Genomic DNA, 8,760 nt, shown 5'->3' with positions numbered 1-8,760 from the left:
CATTGCAAGTATTTTATCCCACATTATGGGTTGTCACTTCCTTGATGATGCCCTTCGAAGCACAAAAGGTTTTAATTTGATGAATTCCAAATTATCTATTTCTCTTCTATTGCCACTGGAAAGTGTTAAGTAGGGGAGAGGAGTGAGAACTAATTTAAACTTTTTCAAGAATCCATAAGAGTCTGCTTTGTGGAAAAAGAATTTTAAGATACTGTATTAGTCAGTGTTCTCTAAAGGGACAGAACTAATAGGATATCTATATAATATGTTATATAGGGACACAACTAATAGGATATCTATATAATATATATTTTATATATATATAGGAGTTTACTAAGTATTAACTCACATGATCACAAGGTCCCAAAATAGGCCATCTGCAAGCTGAGGAGCAAGGAGAGCCAGTCCAAGTCCCAAAACTGAAGAACTTGGAGTCTGATGTTCGAGGGCAGGAAGCATCCAGCATGGGAGAAAGATGTAGGCTGGGAGGCTAGGCCAGTCTAGCCTTTTCACATTTTTCCACCTGCTTCATCTTCTGGCTGTACTGGCAGCTGATTAGATGGTGCCCACCCAGATTAAGGGTGGGTCTGCCTTTCCCAGCCCACTGACTCCAATGTTAATCTCTTTTGGCAACACTCTCACAGACATACCCAGGATCAATACTTTGATCCAATACCCAATCCAATCAAATTGACACTCTGTATTAATCATCACAGATACCAAGAGTGAAAATAGAAAGACCAATTAGAAACCCAAATCAAACTTGCTTAAACAATAAAAATGATTTCATATTCCAATAACTGGAATGTTCAGCTGAAGGGCGGTCTTCAGATGCTTATCAGGGATTGGCTCCATTTCTCCATGACAGTTTCAGCTCTGGCCCCCTTCAGCTTCATCCTCACGTGGGTTTTCCTCATCTTGTGGGGTAGTTTCCAGGGACCACAGGGATCCATGCTTCTGCCCAAGCAAATGCCACTCTTCTAGCCATTGACCAAAGTCCAGAGCTTCACTCTGATTGGTTTAATTTATGTCACATGCTTACCTGGAACAATCACTGTGGCCATGCAAATGCCAGTGGCCACTTGGCTTAGTGGCTATTGTGGTGACAAACCCCTTCCTGAGCCAATAACTGTGGCAAGGGGGATAGAGTTCTGCCAGCTGGACAACGCTGCTAGAATCCACCCAGGGTTGCTACACAATGGGGAGGGGCAGCAGAACACTTGACAGGTGTCATCAACCACAGACATGTAATCCCGGAATGTAAGCTGCCCCCAGGGAACAGGCATAACCTTGGGCACAGCAGCTCTTTTTAGCCAATGGAAGGACACAGCCACGAAGCAACAGCAGTCCACGCTCCCCATGACTGGAGGCGTGAGTGTCTCCTCCTAAAGTGGAGTCTGGTCTACACACCACAGCATCCACTACAGTATGCAACCAACATTGTTGACTCTGAGACTCTGAGATGGCTATCTGCCTACAGGAGGTTTACTGGAGTGTGCTCTTGGCAATGACACCAACAAGGAGGTGGCAAAAATAAGGTTGGGTAGGAGAAGCTAAATCATAAAGCTGACTCATGATGTGGGTGCTTACAATGGCCTCAGTGGACCCCCACGGGGAGCTTAAAGATGGGAAGGGCCTTCAGGGTTGTCCCAAATTGAGAAAAGGAGGGCAATCCTTTGTAACCCCAAATCAGTCAGTCATGGAATGTAAGCTGCCCCCAGGGAGGGAGTATAACCTTGGGCACAGCAGCTCTTTTTAGCCAATGGAAGGACACAGCCATGAAGCAACAGCAGTCAACACCTCCCCATGACTGGAGGTGTGACTGTCCCCTCCTGAAGTGGGGTCTGGGCTACACACCACAGCATCCACTACAGTATGGCACCAACATTGTTGACTCTAAGGGGCTCTTACAAAAGTCCACGTAGCCATTTGGACCCAAGGTGGTGGCAATTGTGAGAAAGTGGGAAAAATGTCAGCAGATTTTGAATATGTTTTAGTGCTCAAATTATCAGAAATTGCCAAAGAATGTTGGGAGCTGGTGATGGAAAGAGAACCCAATGAGATTTGGGGCTTGAGCAACTGGATTGGTGGTGTGTTCGCTGGGCACCTAGGCACTGAACAGATTTATTTCCTTCTTCCTAACCCTCTCCCACTTTATTCTGAAGTTCATATGAGCCAAAGCAAGGATTGGAAGAAATTTTAGAAGTAACCTCCTGGAAGTCCATGAATTAGCAGCAGTGAGAGGCTAGAGGCCTAACAAAGAAGCAGCTGCTATATCCCAAGCAGCAAATGTCAGTGTGGATGGGGAAGAGAGAGAATCATTCTGTGGCAGGAGAACTTGGCTGCTGACAAGGAGACTGCACCCTTGGGATTTGTCCCTTGGCTTCTTTAGCAGCCAAGCTCTAACCTCTGAAACACAGGAAAAAATGAGCAAGGTGATTTGTCCAGGCCACCTCTACTTCTGAAGAAAGGAGTCATAGCAAATGACCCACCACTATCTAGTCCCAGAGTGGATTAATACAAACCACCCCAAGACACTGGGGTGCTCTAAGATTGGCCCCAAACAAGCCATGGGGATACAGCACAGAAAAACTGTCCATGGCCTATATCAAAGATGCAGCTGGAGACCAGGCATCGTGGGAGGTTCACAAAGGGGAGGCCTGGTCTTGTCCGCAGGAAATTGTGCTCACAGCTTGTCTCCCCAGACTTGCTAGAGAGGCCACATCCATAACAAAGGCTCAGACCTCACTTTTGGAGTGGCCACCATATGTTTTGGTTTTAGCTTTGCCTAGAAGCCTTGCAAATTGTTTAGTAAAGCCAGGCCAGAGCATATACAAATGCTACTGCATCGATCCCAAGCTACCTATTTGACTTGTTAGATGGCATAGAAGGTGGAGATATTATCACTGTACTTAGTGCCTCCTTATCAATGAGTCCCAGAAAGGAGCACGTGCCCACTTATCCCCGTTTGCTGTGCTACATTAAAAATCATTTATGACCAGGTGCAGTGGCTCGTGCCTGTAATCTCAACACTCTAGGAGGCCGAGGTAGGCTGATCACTTGAGCCCAAGAGTTCAAGACAAGCCTGGGCAACATGGTGAAACCCCATCTCTACAAAAAATACAAAAATTAGTCAGGCATGGTGGTGCATACTTGTAGTCCCAGCTACTTGGGAGGCTGAGGTGTGAGGAATACTTGAGTCCAGGAGGTTGAGGCTATAGTAAGCTGTGATCATGCCACTGCACTCCAGCTTGGGCAACAAACTCTATCTCAAAAAAATGTAAAAAAAAAATTTTTAAATCGTTGATTTAAGGCTGGGTGTGGTGGCTTAAGCCTGTAATCCCAGAACTTTGAGAGGCTGAGGTGGGAGGATTGCTCGAGCCCAGGAATTCAAGACCAGCCTGGGTAACATAGTGAGGTCCTGTCTCTACAAAAAAATAAAACATTAGCCGGGCATAGAGGCATGTGCCTGTGGTCACAGTTTCTTGCAAGACTGAGGCAGGGGGATCACATGAGCCTAGGAGGTCACGGCTGCAGCAAGCCATAACTGTGTCAGTGCACTCCAGTCTGGGTGACAGAATGAGACCCTGTCTCAAAAAAAAAAAAAAAAAATTAATTTATTATTGCCCTTGGATAGAATCTTTAAATTCACAGAAACACTTAGAACCCTGTAGAGGGAGAAGTGCTGAATTGCAAGTTCTCCAACAATGCTTCCTCTTTCTAGATGTTTGCTCAGCATCAATTCAGATACTGCTGAATAGAAGGTAACACCCAACCATACAGTCAGAGGCCTCCTGGGGAAATGGGGGACTGCTATCCCCTAACCCCTCTTTCTCCTGCCTCTACCCCTTGGCTTCACAGCGATTATTCATTTTTTAACACTCATATGCTGGGTGCCTGTTGCCTGTGTCAGGGGCACGCTGTCAGTCCCTACAAACAGGTAAAATTGATTAACTGAATCTTGCCCTCCACCGGCTTACCGTGCAACAGTAGAGACTGAAAGCAACAGACAAGAGTGAGCTTTGGAAGAGCTGATGAGGCCATGATTAATTTCAACTGAGAGGTAAGAGAGGCGGAAGGAGGGATATAGATTTCAGCTGGGCCATAAAGAATGGGCAATATTTCAACAACAGAAAAGTGAGACGAGGGCATTCCAAATCTCTGAAGGCTGTTTTAAAACACGACCTGAAAATTCTGTGGCTATCTTCTCACTGGGAGGTAGAATCCACTCCCCCTCCCCTTCATCCTGGGCCCAGCGACCTGCTTAACCAGGGTCAGTTTCCAAACCCAGCTCTTGAAGTGGCAGCTTACTCCTCCTGACTCTTAGGATGCTCACTCTCAGAGCACAGCTTACAGAGGAGAGCAAACACCCCCAGGATCCGTGAGAAGAGACCTCCAGGAGAAGCTTGTGCGGGTGTGCCGACCACCAGCCCCAGTGGAGGTCCCAGCCAACATCAGCTCCGACTTCCAGCCATGTAAGTGAGCCGGCCCAGCTCCCTGGCTTTGCGCTATCCCAGCTGGTGACACTGATACAGGAGGTAGAAAGAAATTATTTAGACAGATAGTGAGGGCAAAAGAGTCCTCGACAGAACTTCCCTTCTAACAAAAAACAGCTCAAGAAATTATTTTTTTCCTAACCAAGAATAGCCTGAAAAATCAAACTACAGACATAGATAAACAAAGAAAACTAGAAAAACTAGAAACTTACACAGGGAAATGCCAACGACATCGATAGAAAAGAGACTACCTGGGGAACGGACGTATCCACCATGGAAGTTCCATCTTCCCCTTCTTTGTTAACACGTGTACAGTAAAAAAGAAATGGGCAACACAACTCAGACTGAAAACCCACCTACATAACAAAATACTGCGGTGGGGGTTGCCGGAAATGTACGGCCTATACAAATGGCGTCCTGGTTGTATCACCTGGTCCTAATCAATTTTTCATGCCCCCTGTAGATCAGACACTGCCTCCCCACCAACTCATCCATTAAACACCCACATTTAACCACACAGATCAACAACCCATTTTTCTGGGACCCCTCTCTATAACAGAGAGCTATTCTCTCTCTTTCACCTATTAAACTTCCGCTCTTAACCTCATTCTTTGTGGGTCCACGTCTTTAATCTCCATGACCACGAGACAACGAACCACGGGTATTACCCCAGACAACGAGGCCACTTCACCATGCCAAGAACACCTCTGGACTTCAGTGTCTCCCTAGGTAAAGTGAGACTAGTCATGTCTAACTGCAGGGCTGCTGTGAGGGTTAAACGAAACACAACACATGGTGGCTCCATCTAATAAAGGCCACCAGGGCAAACCTGCAGACCAGCAAAGGTGGGCTTCTCAGATCACAGCGACAAGAGAGGGCACCTCAGAGGACCTATGGGGCAACTCTAACCAAGCCAGCCAACAGGATTACCACAGGGTGCTGAAGAAGGGAAGGATGTAGGTAAGATTTAAATAAAGCAGTGTTTTAATAGGCTCAGAGCAAAACACAACTCTGTATAAAGGAATTACCATCAGACCTGGGCTACGAAGTGGATGGAGGTTCCTCTTTCCCTGGGAATGATGAAGTTAAGACAAATGTGCAATGTTGTGTCCAGAAAGCCCTGGCTTGGAAATCAAGGCAGCTTCTCAGTGTTAAGATGACTCAGGTCCTTCAGACAAAAGAAGGATGTTCCATTCTCACTCTATTTATCGCAAATAGCACAGTTTATAACAGTCTGTGCTTTTTCAGGAATAAGACTTTTCAGCACTATAACTTTCTGTTGATTAACAAAAGCAGTTTTAACAGGTTCACAGATGTAAATATGTGGAGCCTGGCATATGAACATTCGATAATAGTTTTCCCCATCCCCACCTCACTCATCTCCTCTTCTCTTTGACTTTCAGCCTCAGCGTCTTCTCCTGCCCACTCCCTATCAAGGAAAAGTCCCATAAGGTATCCATCAACCACCACGGCTAATGCACCCAGTAAGCAGAGGAAACGCCCACAGTAAAAGCCTCCATCTATTCACAATAGCCAAAAGGTGGAAACAATCCAGGTGTCCACTAACAGATGGAAGGATAAACAAAATGAGGTCTATTCATACGATGGAATGTGACAGCTTTAAGAAGGAAATTGACACATGCCACAGCGTGAATGGACCTTGAAGACGTTACACTAAGTAAAATAAATCACTCACAAAAGGACAGTACTGTAGGATTCTACTTACATGAGACGTCTAGAGTAATCAAATTTATATAGACAGAAAGTAGGATGACAGTTGCCAGGGGGCAGGGGAAGGGGGAATGAGGAGTTGGCATTTAACGGGGATAGAGTTTCAGTTTGGGCATTTAATGGGGTAGAGTTTCAGCTCTGGAATGAAGATTGCACAATGATGTGAGTGCATTTAATGCCACTGAACCGTACACTTAAAAATGGTTAAATGCCAGGTATGATGGCTCACGCCTGTAATCCCAGCACTTTGGGAGGCTGAGGCAAGTGGATTACCTGAAGTCAAGAGTTCGAGACCAGCCTGACCAACATGGCAAACCCCTGTCTCTACTAAAAAAAATACAAAATTAGCTAGGCATGGTGGCATAAGACTGTAATCCCAGCTACTCGAGAGGCTGAGGAAGGAGAATCACTTAAACCTAGGAGGCAGAGGTTGCAGTGAGTCGCGATAGCGCAATTGCACTCCAGCCTGGGCGACAAAAGCAAAACTCTGTCTCAATAAATACATAAATAAATAAAATAAAATAAATGGTTAAAGTGAGGCGGGCACAGTGGCTCATGCCTGTAATCCCAACACTTTGGGAGGCTGAGGTTGGCAGATCACTTGAGGCCAGGAGTTTGAGACCAGCCTGGGCAACATAGCGAAACCCCATCTCTACAAAAAAAATACAAAAACTAGTGAGGCGTGTTGTGGCTTGTATCTGTAGTCCAGCTGCTTGAGAGGCTGAAGTGGGAAGATTGCTTGACACCGGGCGGTCGAGGCTGCAGTGAGCCTTGATCACACCACTGCACTCCAGCCTGGGTGACAGAGTGAGACCTGTCTCAAAAAATAAAATAAAATAAGTTAAAGTGGTAAATTTTATTTTATGTTATGTGTATTTTATCAGTATTTTTAAAAGGCTTCATCTGCCTATCCCCACTGAAAATAAGACTCTACTCTACCTGTGATCCAAACCTCAGAATGAACGAGAAAATCCAAAGAGGAGCACTGTCTCCTGAGCACCTCTAGGAAGAGGTACATGTCCCCTGTCAGGTCTGCCCAGTCCCTTCCGTGGGTACGTTAGTCCAGATTCTTCACCCTCAGAACATTAGGCCCTGTATTAGTCAAAGTCAAGCTAAACTACTGTGACAAGTTATTCCAAAATACAATGGCTTAAAACTACAGAATCTTCTCTCTAAAGTAACAGCTGTGTGGTAAGGCATCCATGTTGGAGGGTGGCACTGATCTTCCCGGTCATTCTAGACATGAGTTCCTTCCCTGTCACTGCTCCAGTGTCCCAAAGGGCACTGTGGGGGTCCGCATGGTAGAAGCTGGGGTGCCCCAAGTCTAGCAATTCCGCCTGGTGGAAGAGGAAACAGGACCTGGCTAAGTAGTTGGGATTATCACCTCCACTCCCATTCCATTAGTAAGACCCTTGGGCGCCCACCAGGGGAGCTGTGCGGTGAAGTGTAGCAGGCAGTGTCTACCTGGCTGCAGTTCTGTAACCGTGGAGGAATTCCCAGAATTGCAACTTTGATTTTGATTGTTTGCAGTCTCTTCTACAAGCCCTAAAACAAGAGTCACTTTCAACTCTGGTGCTTGGGGACAGTTCTTTGTTCCAACCCAGAAAGATGACCTGAATGACTAGAACTCAGAATAGGCACCTGGGAGTCCCTTAGAGTTAGACAGAGGGGGTTCCAGGCATAGTGCTACTGGCCGTGTTCTAACAGTGTCGCCATCGGCTGCTGAGGTGGGGCAAGTGACTTGCTGCTGATAACATAAAGTTCTCACGTCTGCAAACTACTTACTCTTTTAGCTAAATTAGAGAGTAATCAAAGTTAGCCTTTTAATAACAACACTTTCACTCATGAAAAACCACACAAGCTTCCTGAGTGGAAGAAAAAGGGAGAGTGATCCTAGCGGGCTGGAGCAGCCAACGGTGCGTGTGTGTGCATCGGCAAAGAATGGCGAGGGTGAAGGATTGCAATAGTCAAAGAAGTCTCACAGGAGGCAGCAGGTTTTAGGGGAGAGAGTTTGAACGTAGGCATCAAGGAACTTGGGTTCTGGCTTTTGACATGTCATTAACTAAGTTGAATGAGGACATTCCTTGAAAGCCTATACTGTGCCAAGCACATGCCCAGTGTGGGTCTTGGGCAGGTCACATGACATCTCTCCCTTGCCTGTCGCCTCCACCCTCTGCCCCCAACAAAACAGAAGGTTGAATTCATGTCCTCTGAGACTTTCTTCAACTCTGCTACAACCTGATCTATGAAGTAGAAGCTCACCCTCTGATCTTGGGAAGCAAAATAACTGTGGAAAAAAGGAATGCCGTACAAAGAAAAAAATCCTAGTCACATATGTGGTCTTCCTGGCAAAAGGGCATGACTTCAGTCCAAGCACAAGAGAATTTCAGATAAACCCAAAGGAAAAATGTTGTATTTTTAAAAGTGGGGAGGTGGGATTGTGTGCTTCTAAAGTGTCAATGCCAAAAAAAAAAAAAAAAAAGCACAAAAAGGGCATGAAAATGTTCCAAATGAACAGAGGTTGAAGAGACAA

Source organism: Rhinopithecus roxellana, chromosome 17 (assembly GCF_007565055.1).
Source record: "Rhinopithecus roxellana isolate Shanxi Qingling chromosome 17, ASM756505v1, whole genome shotgun sequence".
Taxonomy (NCBI): Eukaryota; Metazoa; Chordata; class Mammalia; order Primates; family Cercopithecidae; genus Rhinopithecus; species Rhinopithecus roxellana.
The sequence above is the reverse complement of the archived record's forward strand: the minus strand, read 5'-3'. Positions refer to the sequence as shown.